We start from the raw sequence: 20,584 nt of genomic DNA on the forward strand, positions 1-20,584 counted from the left end.
ACTTTCAATCTACTAACGTGATGGTGCAGCACCGTTGAGTGAATTGTTTTTATTTTATTTTTTAAAAAGTGTACAGATCTAATCTCTAAACATGCACGGAGCTGTGGGAGCACAACTGATGGCACGAACAAGACAGACAGTCTGACTAAGCTGATTCACCAATCAGAACCTTAATTTCAGACACGATTGGATATTTGCTAACCAATCATATTTTCCATTTCAGTAAGGGGAAAATAAATGCAAATAAATAATTTTGGATTCTAGCTCATACAGTTAGGTTATAAGCTAATTGTGATGTGCTTATAATCGCACCACCTGTTAGAATATTGGGTAAGATTTGGGATAATTCTACCAAGTTTGGGGTTGCCATGTTTTTTGTTGCCCAGACACTTTTAGAGGAGAGGAATTGTAATAATAATAAAACAATTTTGAATTAAAAACAAGAGAGTTCCAGCACCTTGAACCCCTAAAAAAAGATTATCAAAGTTGTGTGTGTGTGTGTGTGTGTGTGTGTGTGTGTGTGTGTGTGTGTGTGTGCCAAAAAACAGATTGTGAATGCAATCAGTACACCCCTTTGCTATTGTTTCATGTGCGGTCTATACTAGGAGGAGTGTTAAATGCTTTGAAATCTTTCAGATGGAAATTAAAATCCTGGAAGGAGACTCAAGGAGAGAGCTGAGAAGAACTGAGTCTTTTTGTTAGAGCTCCAGAGCAAAACACACATTGAAAGAGATTTATGCTTCACCTATTGTATTTAACTAATGACAGGAGCTTTCGTAACCTCGTTCTCTCAGCTGTGAAATTAGAGCTCTGCTTTGCCAAACCCAAATAATGAATACAATATTAGTGAGAGAGGGACAAGATGAGCTTGCAGAGAAATTAAAAGCAGACAGACATATATTCAAAGACAGCCATGCATGTTGGCCTCATTCACGATTATAAATTAACTTAACTTTGTCCTAATTTATAATTAATAGAAGTCTGTGGTATGTCCTCAGTGAGATTTGTATTACATTATATCATTATAATATTTTATAATATAATAATAATATAAAAATAATGTATTACATTTATTAAAAAATGTATAGAAAAACAATAGAAGACTATGGTATGCCTTCATTGAGATAATTGTATTATAATAATAATAATAATAATAATAATAAATTAGTATAAATGTTATAGATATTTTAAAATGTAATACATTTAAAATAATATATGAAATGTATTTAAATTGTATATATGGCTGTTCTGTTTCCTCTCTCTTTTTAAGAAAATATACTAAGATATCTGAGTGTATTCCGTGTGCAAAATGCTCTTAATATTATCAAACTCGGTATAATTTCCTCTTGTACACTCACTTTCCTCTGCTCTCATCTCTTCTCACAAAGATATATATATATATATATATAGGGTTGGGAGGGTTACTTTTGAAATGTATTCCAATACAGATGACAGAATACATGCTGTAAAATGTCATTTGTAACGTATTCCGTTACATTACTCAAGCTCAGTAATGTATTCTAAATACTTTGGATTAATCTTCAGCATTGGTAGATTTTTTTTACTTGTTTTGACTATAAAAACTCTGCCAATACAGTAAGACAAAATACACGTGTTAAAAATACATTCTCTGAAAAACATAAATATCTTATGCAGTGTTGTTTCTAAAACAAAATAAATCAAACTGATCTTGTTTTAAGGATTTTTAGATATTTTTACAGGAAAACAATACAAAAATTATTATAAAGAATAAGATTTTTGCCCTAATATCAAAGAATATAGAAAAAAGAAATTATGATCCAACGTGAATTTTCTTGATAAAAAAATATGATCGTGCCTGATAACATGTGCATGTAAAATGGCTAGAAACAGCATTTTAGCTTAGCATAAAGCTGACAATTTACACAAGTTTTATTTCTATTTCTTCTGCTCCAAACTTACTTCAAACTTACTTCTCTGTCTGCTCGTATGAATGTAACACATCATAAGAAAGTGTTTCACCGCTGTTCAAATGCACTTTGGATCGCATCATTTACATGTCTAAATGTTTTCCATCTGAAAGAACTAAATATTAAATGAAACAAATGACAATAAAATGCAAAGTAATCTCTTCAGTAATCAAAATACTTTTTGAATGTAACTGTATTCTAAATAAGAATTATTTCAATTGTAACTGTAGTGGAATACAGTTACTTATATTTTGTATTTTAAATACGTAATCCAGTTACTCACCAAACTTGTGTGTGTATATATATATATATATATATATATATATATATATATATATATATATATATATATATATATATATATATATATATATATATATATATACATGGATAGATATATTTCAATATCCTCAGCTCCTAACCCTTGTGCATAGTTCCAGATGGGTGACATAATATGAATGAGATGAGGTTGTACTCAGCAGGGAACATGCTGAAACATGCATCTAGATCCTCATTTATAGGACATGTACTAGATATGCAGCTGAGAATCAAAATAATCAACACTCAGACTGAGTGCTGCTTCTTTTAATATGATTCTGCAAGTGTTCGGCATGAAGTGTCTATAAAGTGAACTTAGAATACACACTTCAGGGATATAGATAGATGTACTTTTTTTTGTGAGTAGGAGGTTCAAAAGCCATTAGTTAGAGGTTATAGCATAAATGTACGTAGCTACATTAAAAGTTCACACAAAAATTAACATTTTGTAATATTTGTTTTCATTCACCTACATTCAGACACCAACTTCCAACAAAGATCAGCTCCATTACCTGTAAATGTTCACCTGGGGAAATATCATCTCTAAAATATGTAGATTGATTTTCAAATAAATGAGGTCACCTGTATTAGATATTTGGATGCTTAGATGCCTAATTTGAGTTGATTATACGCAAGGCTTTTGGCACCGCAAAATAAATAAATAAATAAATAAATAAATAAAAAAGAAATGGAAGATTTTCTCCTCCCTTGTTGATAAGCCAATTTATTTTGCTGTCCTAAATACAAATGTATGGTTTGTTGCATTGTATTATATGTGTTTAGTGTTTTCCGTGCTGTCTGTGACTCTCTTAGAACAGACTGGAATTATTAGGGCATACCCACCAGTTGACAACCACTGTTTAAAATATAATTTACATTTTTTTAAACTTGTCCGAATGTACATAACTGCAAAAGTAAACATTGTTATCAAACCACCTTCCGAAAACACCCCAAATCTTCTGTTGATCAAATAAACAGATAGTCCTGCCTCCAACTCATGCCATTGGTTGAGGCAATATTCAGACCCGGACTGGCCGTCGGGAGTGGCGGGGGAAGTCCCAGTGGCCTGGCGACTGATTTGGCCCGCTGCCCAGGAGCAATTCTAGATCATTTTGACTGAGGGGGGCCAGAGTGGGGCCAGGTGTGCTTGTAGGGGGGCAACTCTATTATAACTTAAATGTTCCCTGTACACATATAAAACATAATTTGCAATGCAATTTTTTAAAAACAAGCAAAGATTCACAAAATTCTTGTAAATGGTCACCATTTCCTTTAAGATTCTTCTAAGAATTTTTAAACACATTTTTAAATTCACCTGTTCATTTTTAATGGTCCAGTGTAACAAGCAAATTTTTAAATGTATGTATCTATCACAATTACTATGAATTTTAAAAAAAAGTTGCATGCACCGTAAGTGACCAATAAGATGGCTTTAATGTGTTTTTTTTTTATATAATTATTATGTCTGTCATTGTCTATGCACATTTCTTATTTAGCATGCTTGGTGTCCACCTCTTATTAGAGAATGCTGTTGCTAATATTAAGCTCAATTCTCTGTTATTGAGCACACGTGTGCCTCTCCCTTGTGATTGGTGCACGGCACATTAAGTATTTGATTGAAAAATTATGTTTATGGAGGACGTTGTGTTTGTTATCTTCCCTGTGTATTTTTTAGTGCTTCTCTTGCATTTCATTTGCAAGAGAAGCAGCAGGATCAACTCTGCAGCTTTGTTCTGTCTCTCCCGGGTTAGTTGTGTGGTTGCTTTTTATTCTTGCGCCTGTACCCAACGGTACCAATATTAATCTGTATATATTATAAGGTTGAAGTGCATTGATGTGGTGAGCTTAGTTTCTAAGAGCCTTTCTCACTGAAGGCAAGTCATTTATTTGGGCTTTAGTGTGGTGGTTTATAAGAATTCCAATTTTATGTTTTTAAGTGTTTTCAAAATAAATTTGCCATTGCAGGTGCAGTGTGGCCCTGTATAATGCTAGCTGCTGTTTCTTCATACCTGTTTCTATACATCTGTTCCTGCGTGTTGTTTCATCAGAGTCACTCCATTGTTTGTTTTGCCAAACTTGTTGCACTACATTTGTCTTGTTTCTGCATTGTACAGTGCAAAACACTAAATTAAAGACAGTGGTAAAAAATATTTAATTATAAATAACATAAGTGTGTATTGTATGTTGTTCCAGAAATGAAAATCCAACAGATACACAAATCAGATCCAGTTTGGGTATCTTGATAATAACGTGGGAAATTGCGCTATAAAAATAACTTAACTTACACTTACATTTACACCAGCACGTACTGTATAATCCACATTAAGTAGAACTGAAACTGGAGCTGGCAGGTCCAAAGATGCGAAACTAATGCTGAACTTCTACCTTATCTCCAGAAGTTGTTGGCTTGTTATTCATTTGACATTTGGTTTCTCCTAACCGCACTCACTGGAGCCTGCAGTTTTACAATGATATCATTAGCACAATTAGGTTGAAGAATATATGACTATATCATACAGGCATAAAACATTGAACTCAAATGGTCAACGCTTGTTGTAGCTGGAGAATTATGACTAAAAATGCTCCAATGGGCTTTCATTAACAAGCGCTTGTAAGGGAACGTCTGAAAATTAAAAACATTGGAGGTGTCCAAGTATTCATTAATTAATTAATTAAATTAAAATGTAAGTTGTGCATACATTTTACAATCTTTAGAACATGCAAGGCAGTTGCATTGAACACTTGGACACCAGTAACGTTTTAGCAGTGTGTGGACTTTTCAGACAATCTCTTATGAACCATAAATGAATATTTAATCAATATTGAAATTAAATTAAACTTTACCCTGCTAAATATTATTATGCAGCCATAATGCATTGATGTTTTGTTTAAATATAATTTGTTTGGTCTATTTATTATGATGTGGGTTCACTGAACTCCCAGTGGGTTGGAAAATGAGAATACCACTCTACCGCTCCAATACAGGGGGGCCACTGGGGGGTGCAGGCCTATTGACACGGGGGCACTAGGATGTGCGTGGAAGTTGCGTTCGTTACTAAAGCAACAATAGACTGCAGGTGTACTTTCTCTCAGAATCATCGTTGACGGTAGAAAGAAAAAGAAACAAAACTGTAGTGTTCTAATTAAAATGAATACATACAGAATACATTTAAGAATAATGAATAAGGTCACTTCAGGTTTCTTTTTATATACATTCTAATGGTAGTGTCAAAAAAAAAAAAAAAAAAAACCTCAGTCACAAAAGCACTATGTTTGATCAGTGGCAAATTCTCAGGGCCAGCAAAGCCTTCTCTGCTGGCCTAACATGCCAAATAAATACATATTTTTCATCCTTTCATTCTCAATCACCTTTTTCCTATGTATTTTTAATCGCTTTCCACTCTTAATTAATCTACAAACAAATAGAGAAAATGAAAAGTTTATCCAGTCAGAATTTATTCCTTGATTCTAACAAGCGAAGTGTGACAACTGTTTCACAAATCACATGCCCAAAGCAGCATGTAAGTTTGAGCTCCTCCCCGTCAGGCCTTCAGAATTTCCACAGAATCCCTCAACAGTGCAAATGAATGGGCAACTAAAGTCAGATTGTCATATTCATCAGCCAGTCAGATTTATTTATTTGTTCTTGGTGAGTGTGATCTTTATGATATGTCCTGGTTGAGGCCTTCTAATTGGCCTTGAGTGATGCAATCACGCTTTAAGTGATTTAATTTGAAAGGGAAGAGCGCCAGATCTTGCTGACGAGTCGACTTTGAGAAAGAGAACCTTATGGATTTAAAAACATGAGATTTTCTGCATGACCTTGTGATTGCTTAATTTATTAATCAGGAAAGGAGGACTGATTTTCACTTCAAGCAAATTGGTAAATGCTTTTTGCATTGTTATAGCAACATCAGGAGTTTTTTAAGTGTAAATCGCAAATATTATTAGATTCAGTAATCTCTTCAGTAATCAAAATACTTTTTGAATGTAACTGTATTCTAAATATCAATGATTTAAATTGTAACTGTAGTGGAATATAGTTACTTATATTTTGTATTTTAAATACGTATTCCCGTTACATGTATTCCGTTACTCCCCAACCCTGGCTGTGACATAATGTATGATGCCCAAAGGCATAGGGTGTCTTATTCATTGCGAAACTGTGTTTTCTTAATGGCATGAATCACTCTGAAGACCTAGACTTTTAATGCACGGCCCGCCACTGTGTTTGATCCATGTAAAAGTTTAATTAGGCCCTATAATGATAGTAAATTAGCACAAAATGGAGTGATATTGACAACAAATAAATTATTTTTCCAAGATTTCAATCACCAATGAAGACAAGATAAATCAGAGAAAGAGAACAAAGGACAGGTATTTACACATATGACACAACACTTATACAAGTTTGTAACTTGTACAAGTACAGCCAGTGGCAAATAGCTGTTTGGATGTGAATGATGACCTAGGTGATGGAGAGGGACAGAAGGTCATTCATTCCATGAGGAATGGAAGTAAACTCACCAGCTGGGTGAAATAAGTAAGCTTCTTTCTTTTTTTTTTCTTCTTTTTTTTCTTTTTTTTACTACTTGCTTATTTTGATTGACAGCAATCTCTCCTGAAGTCTCCCTGAGGTAATGGGTAAACTTAAACAATAAAAGTCCCAAAACAGTGTGTGATTGGCAGATACATAAAGTTAATGAAAAAAGTACACGACTTGTGAGCATCCTCTCCTTACCTAAGCTGAATCTGGGACTATTCGAATGTTGATACCCATAATACATTATTGGTTTATGAGCATGAGCTGTCCATCAAGGCTTTGGCAGATACAGTGCTAAAGAAATGAAGGAAATAACGAGTTTGGTCATGCCTAATTTCACACAGTTTTCAGAGCCCTGACTGGCCTGAAGCTCAAATCCTGCTTATGTACAGCCACTGCCTGACGTCAAATGCAATAATTTCATAGGAAGCTAAAATATATTTTGAAGTCACATAACTAAAAATGGAAAACAAGAGAAATTGATCCCAGCCTTAATTAAGTCTGCAATGATTAAAATATATTTATAAATTTTACTCAAAACAGCAATGTACACTGATGAGCCAAAACATTATGACCACCTGCCTAATATGCTGTTGGTCCTCTGTGTGCTGCCAAAACAGTGCAGACCGTGGTATCTGGCACCAAGACATTAGCAGCAGATCCTTCAAGTCCTGTAAGTTGTGAGGTGGAGCCACTCTGGATCTGACTTGTTGGTCCAGCACATCCCACAGATACTCATTCGGATTGAGAGCTGGGGAATTTGGAGACCAGGGCAACACCTTGAACTCTTCATCATGTTCCTCAAACCATTCCTGAACAATGTGTGCATTGTGGCAGGGTGCATTATCCTGCTGAAAGAGGCCAATGCCATCAGGGAATACCACTGCCATGAAGGGGTGTATCTGGTCTGAAACGATGTTTAGGTAAGTGGCACATGTCAAATTGATGTCCACATGAATGGCCGGACCCAGGGTTTCCCAGCAGAACTTTGCCCAATAAAATTGTATGTGACCTGTGCCACAGTAGACCTTCTGTCGGTTCGGACCAGATGGGCTAGCCTTCGTTGCCCTTGTGCATCGATGATCCTTGGGCGCCCAAGACCCTGTCGCCGGTTTGTGGTTTGTCCCTCCTCGGACCACTGTCAGTAGGTACTCACCACTGCTGACCGGGAGCACCCCACAAGCCTTGCTGTTTCAGAGATGCTCTGACCCAGTCGTCTGGCCAAAACATTTGGCTCCTGTCAAAGTCACTCAGGTCTTTTCTCCTGCCCATTTCTCCTGAATTCAACACGTTGACTATGAGAACGGATTGTTTGCTTACCATCTAATCTACCCAGATATTGACATGTGGCCTTGTTAGGAGATGATCAACATTATACGCTTCACCTGTGATTGGTCATCATGTTTTGGATCATCATTTTACAGTATATATGTTATATACAGTAGTTAAAAGATATGTGAAACAAGGGGACTGTTGGTATATGGTATATTCAGTGGTATATTTCAGAGAATCTACCCTTCTAATAATACATTTTACAAAAAAAAAAAAAAAAAAAACATTTTGGGACTTTTAGTCCATGTCTGTCATCTTTATGGTCATCTATATTGTGGTGATCTCCAAACAGTTGACAAAAATTATAAATTTATTTAAAAAAAAAAAAAAGAAAAAAAAAATACCTTTATACCATTTATAATGCAGATATACACATTCTTTCACTTACAGGAAAACAGACCAAAATATTGAGAACATCATCTTAAACACTCATGGGCTTATCCAAATATTTGTCCAATCAAATGCTCTCTAGAATGAGAATGTCCCTCCCTCTTATACCTCCTTCTGCTGACCAACCATCTGTTGCAACTGTCCCTTCCTGTTTCAATAGGAAATTTATCAATATAGGAAAGAATACTATGATCTTCAAAACAAGGGGTCTCTAATCCATTTAATGCAAGTTGGATCATTTAATCTACCTGTCTCCTAGCAGTAAATTAACTGTCAAACTAGAGGTAAAGAATGCAATTAACTAAATACTGTAGGCACATTTTCCGAAGAAAACGTGAGTGGTGCTTACCGTGGCAAAGCTCCCTGCCACAATGTTCCACCAAGAGACTCGTACACTTCAGGACAAGTACTGTTGCTTCTTTAGCTTGGGCTGGCTAACGAGCAGCAGACTTAATAACTTTGATGTTGACAGTGTCATGCTTTAAACACAACACAAACACATTACACATTAATTGCCACCTTTTTAGAGGGGAGGCAGGTTAAGGGGCTGCTTTTCAAGAATCATAAATAGAACTGTAGGTAGATCTGAGAACTTTCCCAAGAAAACATGAAGGATTCAGAGTTTACATTTGATATTGCAATTTTTTTATTGATTTCCTTAGGCAGAGATAAATAAAATGTATTATGCATTTTCTCAGAAATGTTGCCTACCCTACTGTCACATCAAATACACTAGGTGTTGTTTCAGGCAAATTACTTCTTAAGTTAAAATCTATTCTGTCAATTAATTCATGAGTGGGGAGTAAATTGCTGCAAAATTCAGTCAACTGTCTGATTTTGAGGTCTGCTTTGGTCCCCATGGAGGTATTGATTGTCTACCAAAGTTCTGAGAAAAGCCTTTTCAAATTGAAAAAGAACTTAAGAATCTGAGTGTTGAAAATCAAGATCTAGAGGACATTTTGGCAGCATTAACTAGGTTAAATTTAATTGTGACTTTGTTGAGAAAGGGAAAGTCGAATGAGAACAATGAGCCACGATTCACCAGATTAAACGCACAGTTTGTCCTCTCTCAGTGCGGTTTCACACTGTTAGTGTGTAGCTTGTTCGGTCGCTGTAAAAGCTGTTTGTCGAACTCAGGTGCGCACTAGCTAATCACAATCGAATCAACTTGAAAAGCTGTTCTTGGATACGGTTTATGTGAACTCTGGTACAGTTTGCAAATTATGTGAAAGTGGACTGCTAAGTGAACTGGTTTCGATGATGTATAATTTGGCCATTACAGTATAGCACATTTCTTATTGCTACTTGTAATCACATCTCTTGCAATGCAATGCTTCTTTTCATTTTGTTGAAACCACAAAAAAATTCCTTGAAGGAAAGTCAGGTCATTTGGCGGCCATGTTTTTAATGTGTCTGGGCAGATTCTAAGGATACAACAAGTACACCTCCTATTGAATTGACTGAAATATACAGAACAGTTGGCCTAGATTATGATTAAATAATATTTTTCAAAACAGCAGTAAAACTTAACAACAATGGTATCAAAAATTGTGCTTTTTTAGCTCAGATCACAAAGCTAGCGCTAACGTTATTGTTATAGGCTGGTCCAGCTAATAGGCATGCGCATTCTCAATGAAAACTGACTCTATCAAAGGTGATTGGCTTTGTTTACTGTAAGGCAGGACTTCCATTTCGATAGCCCTTATATTCAGCGTTACGATGTCTTCCATTCATAAGTATACCAGTGACCCGTCTCATCATATACGGTCTCTGGAAACAAAAAAACACAGTGTGAAAAGCGACCTGTCAGGGCAGGGGGAGGTGGGTGTTATAAAACTTTGCTTTGAACCAAGCAACTGAAGCAATTTCAAAAACAACTTAATTCGCTGGACCCCTTTGCCATCTTGACTTCAAAGCAGTTCTATTGTTTCATTTGTAGCTGAACTGCATTTAGACATGAGTTGCATGGTCATTGATTCATTGCCTTTGTACCTCTGAATTCTATTTCACACTCAGACCATCTTTGGGGAATCAAGGACTGTCCAGTTTTCTCTGTGTGGCCAGGACAGGGTGGCCAGGGTTGAGAAGATACTTCAACAGAATTAGCCTGGCTGTAACATTTGGAAATCCACCAGGAGCTTGGAGAAAGCAGACCACTGGCACCAACTGCTGGGGAGACATGCCTTTGCTCTACTGAAGCTGATGAACATGCCTGGTAGAGACTACCTTGTGTGCACTCCAACTACACACACACTTAGACCTTGTGAGTGCCAACATGATGCCAGTGAAATGCATTAGCCATCACCCAACAAGGATAAATGATGAACACCATCGTCATGCAAACACCTGCCACAGTAAATCACCTTCCCAGCGGTGGAATGCATGCATCTTCCAAACCTAATCTCTAAAGAGCCAAATCAAACAGCTCACAGTACTTATTTACATTTCACCAACTGTTGTGAATGTATCAGAAAACAAACAGAGGCAAATATGACTGGGAAAGTTGTGTTTCCATGTAGGGTTATGGGTGGAGGGCATGAAAAATCAAAGATTGAGCTTATATCCTCGATGACATTGGGCATATGCTGTGTGCATTTGCAAATGCTCTGATTGGTGTACACTATAAAAATTTAAATATACTTGAGGCACCATTTGGGGTTCCTCAGCTCCCACACAATTTGAACCCTCTGGAGATACTACAGGAGATACACCTTTCAGTTCGCTGAGAAACTAAGGACCGCCAATGGTTCCTTCAGTAACCCCATCATGAGGGAAAGGTTTTGAGGCAATTGAAATTGAAATTTCTTGAGTACATTGAGTACATATTTGAGGCTTATTTAAAGGGTGTTTGGAGGAACTCCAGAGGGTCCTGCTGGTGTTAAAAAACACCAAATGGTCCATCGAGTATCTTTTAATTTTACAGTGCAGAGTTGAATTGTGGGGAATTTAAAAATTCTGGTTCCAAAACCATGCAGAATTTCTGAGCCGTGTCTAAATAAGGACCAGTTCTTGATTCCCAACCCCAAATTGGTGTACAGGACACATATGACAACTTGCATGCTTGGGAATTCTGAGCATAATGACAATATGGCTAAATCCAGTCTCACAGTAAGTAGTGCAAATGAAGCCTGCGGCAATAAGCATGATTGTGGGGATCCCACTACACATGTGAAGAACAGAGAGAGACTCATCATGCCAAGCACGGCATTGCATCTGTCACCTCAGGATTAATGAATACCTGCTTGCAAATGGCCAGGGAAACAAGGGTGTACCAATATTTACTTAAGAACCTCATTGTCTGAGCTGGTAATTGACAATCATTGGCATACAATAATTAAGTCACCCAATGAGAATTTGGAATTGCTTATAAATTGCTCAGCCAGGTCAAGAGCATTAATGAGGTGTACTAATAATTATAGGGCATTCCCAGTGAAAACTGCAGTGCTCAGTGTTAGGGGCAGGTCTAGGTTAGGCTCAGGGTATTTCAAAGCTTGGGAGACTATGCTGTTCTCAGTTGTTTCATATGTATCAAATATGCCTCAAATGTCTTTCCTAAAATTAATTTGGAGAAATATAAATAGCCACAAATAAGACAATTGTTGACACAGTAAGAGCACTGAGTATTCAAATTTGATTTTGGAAGAATTTCATGACAAAATGTTCATATTGAAATCTCTGAATTTTGATTGCACACTTTGGGATCTTGGATCTGATACTCTGTAGGAGACAGGTTGTTTTCTCAGGAGATAAATCTGGAGTAGTAGGCAAAACTCTCAATTTGTTCTCCATTGTCTTTCTTTTTGCTCTGTTGTCTAGGAGCTACATGATCACAAAGAAAATCGACAAGTTGCTTTCAAAAGTTTATGTACCCTGAAATCAAGCTCATACTGCCAAATTACTTACAAGCGTCATCCCCCATCAGACATTTATGCATCATTTCAACTACGGTCACCTAACCCTCTAGGACCACTGATAGCCTCTGAGATCATGGGAACCAGGAAGTAATTACGCTCACATAAACAATGGTGAGCGTGGTTCGGAAGTTGCATTTTCCCTCTAAAATTTAATTTATATTCTACTGATGGTAAGGTTTAGGGTTGGGGTTTTGGTTAGTTATTGTATATGCATTCTTGTTCACTATATTACATAATTTTGAAATGTTCAACAACACTTCCAGCTTCATACACTGGGGGCAGAAATTTGAATTTCGGTAGGCACCAGAACTTTCAACCAACTGTCGCCAAATTCAACGTATGCTCAGTCTGCTTTATGATTTCTGTTTCCTTCAGGTTTTAATTACCTCAGATATTCTTGTCGCCTGATAAAGAGCAATGGATGGAAGGATGGAACGGCAATAAGTATAGGAGGATAAAATGAGCCAAACACAGACCAACAAACCAGGAAGCTTTAGACTCGAGAGGAGAATCTGGCCTAATTATATTTTGCTGGGTGGCTGAGCAGACTAGCCCTAGTTAGCACTGCACCAATTAAGACCACAGCCACATTAACAAGAGCTGCCCTGCCTGGGACAAGTGATAATTATCGTCACTAAGCCCGGAGAGAGTGACAAGGACTAGCTGCTCTCAGGGGCACCTTTTAATGTAGTAGAGAGCGAGAGTGAGCGCTAATTATCAGAGTGAGAGAGCGCCTATCAGCCCTGTTCCTGCAGTACGGAGTGGTCCCAGACACTGATGTGCCTGCATTTTATCAGAGAACATATCATCCTCTTGAGGCCTGCTTTGAGACTTGTTGAATGTGCTATAAAGCTCCACTTTTGGACACCATTGCCAGATTTTATTCGAGAGGCGATAAGAAGTTGATGAATATCCATCAGTGGCTTCCAGCATCTACAAGCAAAAACATAGATACAGAACAGGATAATTCCTACTATCTAGTAAATTTTCATGTCTCCATCAAATGATAGCTCATGAAAAAAGGAAAATTCTGTCACTTACTGTCTTGTCATATGTAGGACTTCTTTTCTTCTGTGGAACACTAAAGGAGATGTTAGGCAAACTGTTAGGAACTGACACCCTCAATCACTGTCCCTGTATTTTGTTGCCTTAAAAATCCTGAAAAATACTCAGGTCAATAATTTGTATTATCATTTAGATAAATATGGTTTTATATAATAACCTCATTTTATTATTATTATTATTATTATCTATTTATTATGAATAAGTCTATTTACATGTTCTTACAGTTTGATCTCAGTCTGTAATGACAAATGTTTTCATGGATATTTGCATTTTTTGTTATGTTGCGGCAGAGATTCATTCTAATAAAAAAAGAGCTATTTCCTTAATGGCATCATCGTACATTTACGGGCTGATTTGGTGTTACTTGGACTAAATTGAAGGCACTATAGTGTGAACAATTGGGTAAGATGTAGATTTTGAATTATTGAATATACTATTATAATGTACTGAGACAGTCATAAAAAAAAAAAAAAAAAGAAATACACATGTCCTCCAAATACTATCTGGCATGCTTTGATGTGGCATAAACCCACAATAACTTGTGTATCAAATCATGATGAATTATCCTGTGTAATTCAAATATTATAGGGAGTCATCAAGAATGGCCTGCAGATGTGAGCATTTTGCATTACTGTGATTGATAACAAAGACTATGATAGTGAATATGATTAGATGACGCTTGATATGAGCCTCTAAAAAGGTTAAAAGAATAAACAAAGAGGCAAAGGCACACTAAGAGACTCTTAGCTACTCATAGATATGCACAATAAAAACTCATTTTCTGTGGAATAACATTTATTTTCACAGTCTGTGAGTGGTGATGAAAGATTTCAAAAAGCCAAAAAAGAGGTAAGAGGTAAACAAGAGATGTAAGTTTAAACAACATAATCTTCCTACTCCAGATCACTCAGAGGAATTGTAAAAAAAAAAATAAAAAAAAAAGGCACAGAGGGAATAAATGAGTTGTTGCATGATGACAAAGATTCTTTCACAGAAGGTCCTAAAGCAAAAGTGTGTGTGTGTGTGTGTGTGTGTGTGTGTGTGTGTGAGTGTGTGCGTGTGTGTTGAGAAAATGAAGGTAAACGGTTGCTAAACTTTGAGTGATATGCCACAGGCAGCCCATGTGTTATCTGTGATTCTCAGTGTGTGACTGTGCTTTTTTTCCAGGTGGCTGGTCAGCACCGATGGAATTCCAGTATTGATTTCTGCATAGTCTTGTGGGTCTGGGCAAAGTGTGTGTGATACAAAACAGAAACACAAACTGAGAGAGGCTCCTGTCACAACAAATAGTCCACCGTTCTTCATGAAATGAGGCCACTGTTTTCTGTATGACACCATGTGGGAATGTATGCGCATAAACAAAGAAACAAAGAAATACACTCTAAGCACAAATACAGAATATGTATGGACAAGAATAATTTGTGTTTCAGGCTAAACAGTAGATTTCATCCTCTGACATGGATAAAGAGTGAGAGAGAGAGAGAGAGAGAGAGAGAGAGAGAGAGAGAGAGAGAGAGAGAGAGAGAGAGAGAGAGTAGAATTTGTGCAAAATTTGCCACACATAAAACATATATCTCCAAAGCAGGAAACAAATAGATTATATGACAGTTATCAACAAATGAGATATGCTATATGTTTCAGTGTTATCAAAATTTCATCTCTGGGTGAATCTCATGAAGCTTGTCAAGAACATCTCCAACTCATAACCAGGCCTAACGGATTTGCAGACTCTTCTCAGCGCTAATTTTGAGGGGGAAATGTGTGAAATTATGTGGAATGGATTTGAACATATAGTAGTAAAATGTATTAAATAAAGCTGAGAGGTCTACACTCTATTTGGTGGCTGAATGCATCATGAAATTAGCTAACATATTTAATAAACAAACATGCAAGTGTTGGGGGATGCACTGAAATTTTATGAATGACAGACGTTTTTCTGGAGAGTTTTGCGTGTCGTGTGCCGATTATGTCTGGGCCTGCTCTGCACACTGCAGCAAAATATCAACCTGTTTTCATTCCCAAGGCTTCAAAATACTGATGCTTGTGCAAGATTGCACTATATAGGCACCAAAAGCTCCCCACAGCATCTGTTTACCGACACGGCTGGTAAGATCAGGACAGTCGCATAAGGGAGGCATTACTGTCAATCTTTAGATATTATGTGCATGTGTTTAATTGCAATATGTTTTATTATCCTTATAAATATATCAGTGTAATTACATTAAACTATAAACCTAAACCTAACCACATTTCAACAATATTAAAGATGTAACAGGCAGATAAATTTACAGTCACAATATTACATTACACTATTATATAGATTTGAGCTCTGAACCCCACCCCTAAGCCTAAACCTAACCAATTCTCAACAATATAAAAAGTAAAAAGCAGATAAACGTAGAGTTGCACTAATTTATAAAAATAAAATAAAATAAATTTGACAAGCACTATAAAAGTATCCTAAACCATACAAGAGCTTTGTGTGAGGAAAAGGGTGAAAATGAAAGTTTTAATAGCTGAATAGCCTCCTAATCGCTGACGTCAAACCTGTGTCATAATGCTTCTTGAGGCGAAAAATTTTGAATCCTAAAATGAGTGCGGTTGGCATGAATGAGTGCGCCTGGAACAATCTCGCTCAGATTCCGACCGCAACAAACGTGCCCAGTGTGAAAACCACCTTAGACTTAAATTTAGGTCTGTTGTTCACACAAAACCTTGGAATGGCTAGGAATACACGAAAACGATCACTTCAGCAGAGCAGTATGTGTACGGAAAACACTGGATAAAACATTAACCACTGTGAACTACTAGCTATACATTGTTGATTAAACATTAAGTAAATGAAACACCGGGGGTTTCATTTTAACCCTGAACACTACATTTAAATGATTAGTTCACCCAAAAATGGAAATTGTCTCATCATTTACTTATGCTCATGACACTTTCTTCAGCAGAAAACAAAGATTTTTAGAAGAATGTCTCAGCTCTGTAGGTCCGTAAAATGTATGTGAATGGTGATCAGCACTTTAAAGCTCCAAAAAGCACAGACAGTCGTGATAAAAATAATCCACATGACTCCAGTGGATAAAATTAATGTCTTCTGCAGTGAAACGATCACTTTAGGTGAGAAACAGATCAATATTTAAATATTTTTCACTATAATTGTTTACTTCCGGTTGCTCTCCAATGTGCATACAGGAGGAGACATGCTGCCTCTCACATGTCACAAGCGTGTTGGCATGTTCACGTGAGAACTGAAGCGATACAACTGGAAATGCAGCTCGGTTTGTTTAGAAGAGAATGCTGTTCACAAGCTACATTGGTCATTTGAACATGCCTGTGCATGCCCCTTTGTGGATGCGCTTTTGAGAGCGACCAGAAGGAAACAATTATGGTGAAAAGGACTTAAATATCGATCTGTTTCTCACCCAAAGCAATCATATCGCTTCAGAAGACATTCATTTAACCACTGGAGTCATATGGATTACTTTTATTATGTTTGTCTGTGATTTTTTGAGCTTTAAAGTGTTGATCACAATCACTTGCATTGTATGGACCTACAGAGCTTAGATATTCTTCTAAAAATCTTCGCTTGTGTTCGGCTGAAGGCAGAAAGTCATACACATCTGGGATGGCATGAGGGTGAGTAAATGATGAGAGAATTTTATTTTGGGGAGAACTATCCATTTAACCCTGAACACAAACCACAAAAATAAAGCTAATCCTAATCATAAAGTCTAACCCCTTACCTGAACCATAAACCTAACTATGATTTCGATAGGAAAATTTTGTTCCATGGAAGAAAGAAAACATCAGGATTTGGAACGGGACAAGAGAAGCATATTACAGGTTATTGTACTGTGTAAATAAATGTGGAATTAGTAACCAAATTTGTTCACAGACGTTTCTTACAATAAATGTTTTAGATAGGTGCTAGGTATAATTTGATGCCTGGACTGTATCTATTTGAAATTCTGTTTGTTTATTGGTTGGTGTCTATTGGATTAAAGGTCGTACCTTTTCGTAGGAGCCAAGTCATATGATGTCTTACAATTTCAGCATTTCTTATGAATTATTATGTGTTGTCGTGAGACTATGTTGGCAGTAGACATGGAGTAGAACTTCAGGGAGATGCTGAAGGTATGGGGAGAGAACATCTGAATATCTGCAAGACAAAGGAGTCAGTAGCTGTTTACATAGACCCTGGTGATCCGTTTGTGATCGGACTAGATCTCAAATCCGAATAAAAAAAGTATCATCTGTCAATCGGATTAAATTAGCCACATCCAATTTAAATTTCATTTGGATTGTAAGGGGTGGTGTAAACATTTTCTAATCTGTTTGAAAAGAGAATTTATGCCATGTAAACACTTGATCGGATTGCTTTGTGAAACTGGGACGATCTGCGCATGTTCAGTACTAACGCAGTTATGGCGTCATGACGTTTCATACACAACATTACAATTTCATCACAGTGGCCATATTTGTGACCATCAGTGTAAAGAAATTACAGTGGTGAATGGAGAAACACCTGTGAAATGACATCAGTAAAAGCATCCAAAAGTTGCTTTTGATCCATACCAAGTGCCAGGAAAAGTGTGTACATGTCTGAAGTCAGCAGAAATGTTGCCAGATTTGACTTTCTCTGACATTTAAATATATTTTATTCATGATTCATCTTCGTACGCCGGCCAGTCTGACGTGTGATCGGCAAGCACACAAACCCAGCGGTATATCACCGTAAACATCTCTAATTCAGGAGTTACAAATGTTTGTGTTGTTTTCTGGTCTGATTTGGTCACTTTATTACAAAACGTCTGCGATGATCCCACCTATATGCTTTTAGCTCATAAAGAGAACACAAGGCAAACAAACCTATGCAAAATTATTAATTATTAGTATTTTGTTTTATTTATGTTGTCATGTATGTTGTCTCTTTTGCAGCATAGTTAATGTAATGTAGTTAATTTAAAAATATCCAGCATATTCCATATCAACTTGCTGTGTAAATATGACTATTTGTACATTGTAATCTGGTGGTGTGAATAAATTGTGTGCTTAAAAATCGTATGTGTTGTTTAACAACTAACGTTAGTATACTGTACAGCCTTTAATTAAATATATACTGTATAGTAATGTTATAGTGTTATTTTATACAATATGTTGCAATTGTCACACATCTTACATGGCCGTGATATTATAAAATAAAATGTGTTTAATCGCTGGTCTCTCCCCTCATCACTGGTTGACTTTGTAATTTTGGCTCTGGTATGTAAACAACAGTATCACTTTATTAAGCTTTATAACTAGAAACTGACTTGTGTCTCATCCCACAATGCAGCACACAGAAGTTATTTGGAGTTTTGGTCATATACTGTACGGTATATGGCAGTGAGGTCATATAATGATATCACATGAAACAGGTAAATAGAATTTACAACTTGGTTCGATTCAAAGGCTGTATGTTTCAAAGCTGGGTGTTTTATTGTAGCTGGAAAATGAGTAGATGGTATATTTGAACATTTTGAACTTAATATTTTTTTGTTATTTATGATGTATTGATTATTAGAACTACAAGCCGTCACGCATAACATCATATCCTCATTTGTAGAGAAGTCTGAAATAATTTTGAGTGCTCAAAGTCAAGTGTGAACAGATCTGATGCTTGATACATATGAACGCTCACATCAATCCGATCACTTTATGTATTGTTCATGTAGACAGTACGTTCGGAATCATCAATTGGAATTTTTAATTCTGATTAAAACAAAAAATGTCCATGTAAATGCAGCTAGTGATATTTGGGACACCAGGTAACCCCTGAGAACAGTAATTTTGGAAAGAACATCTAGAAGTACATACCATGACTGGCCTGAGCTGAACTAGACAGAGAAAACAGCTGTACAAGAAAGGCCAGGTCAGGCTGTACTTTTCGAACAGACTCTGGTTGATAAGTGTGTACAGCTGGCCACTAGAGCAAGCAAAAGTGCTTTTTGTGCTTTTTCTACACTGTAAATGTGCTGAGAGTGCAGAATCAGCTCAGGCGATTCCAAATGCTTGAGCAAATCAATCAAGTATGCCAACTCTGTTATCAGACTCAGACTGGCCTTACTGGAGGCACTGCCAGAGGATGTCTGGTGTAATTGGACTCCACTGAGAAAAGTTCTGCAGACTCTCTCCACTACATCCAGTCAGTAGTCACTGGTGCTGCTTTTCTGGTTTATCAACATGTAAATTTTACTCTGGATGGTTACAGGATGACTGTACAACACCAATTATTCTGTTTAACCCTGGAGCACAAACCCACAGATCTCCATTAGGACAGTCTATCACACACATAGGTTTCACACACTTGTTTCACCACTCACATGGCCTGATCTGTGATTAGTTTTTGTTTTTTCTGACTTTTATTTAGCATTGAAGTACTAGCTTTACAGGTCAAGCACAGAAGTTGCACTACAAATATTAGAGGAAGGGGTTGTAACATTTTAATCATGGTCTATTTTATCCGTCCTTTTAGTGTACGTTTTCCTGATAAGTAGTATATATCAAAGTCAACATTTTTTACTTATTGATGTTTCTGGTTGAGAACACAGAGCACGTCTGGTGACATTTTGACTACACACATACAGTGCACGGCTGCGTGCGCAGAAATCAAGCGGGTTTTTTTTTTTTTTAGACTGCACATTGCTCACTTAATCTGCCACTCTCTGTCATAATAATCACGTAAGGACAAGTAAACACAAGAACTGGTGCGGGGTATCAAATACACAGAATGTATGAGAGTCCTAACTGCACGTCAATATGAAGAAAAACAAATCCCGGACATTTATAGCCAATTGTGAAATCCCGGCCGGATGCTTTTTCATGTCCAAAAAAGAGGACATGTCTGGGAAAAAGAGGATGTATGGTCACCCTACTTTACTTGTTAAGTACTATAAACTGCAACACTGGATTCGTTAATAGCATTGGTGTAGCAGATGGTTATATTTGGATTTTTGCCATAACATATAATATTATGTTTCTGTCTTAATTGCGAAAACCGCATGTTTACTTAACAATTAGCAGCGATC

Source organism: Myxocyprinus asiaticus, chromosome 18 (assembly GCF_019703515.2).
Source record: "Myxocyprinus asiaticus isolate MX2 ecotype Aquarium Trade chromosome 18, UBuf_Myxa_2, whole genome shotgun sequence".
In the NCBI taxonomy this organism is placed as follows: domain Eukaryota; kingdom Metazoa; phylum Chordata; class Actinopteri; order Cypriniformes; family Catostomidae; genus Myxocyprinus; species Myxocyprinus asiaticus.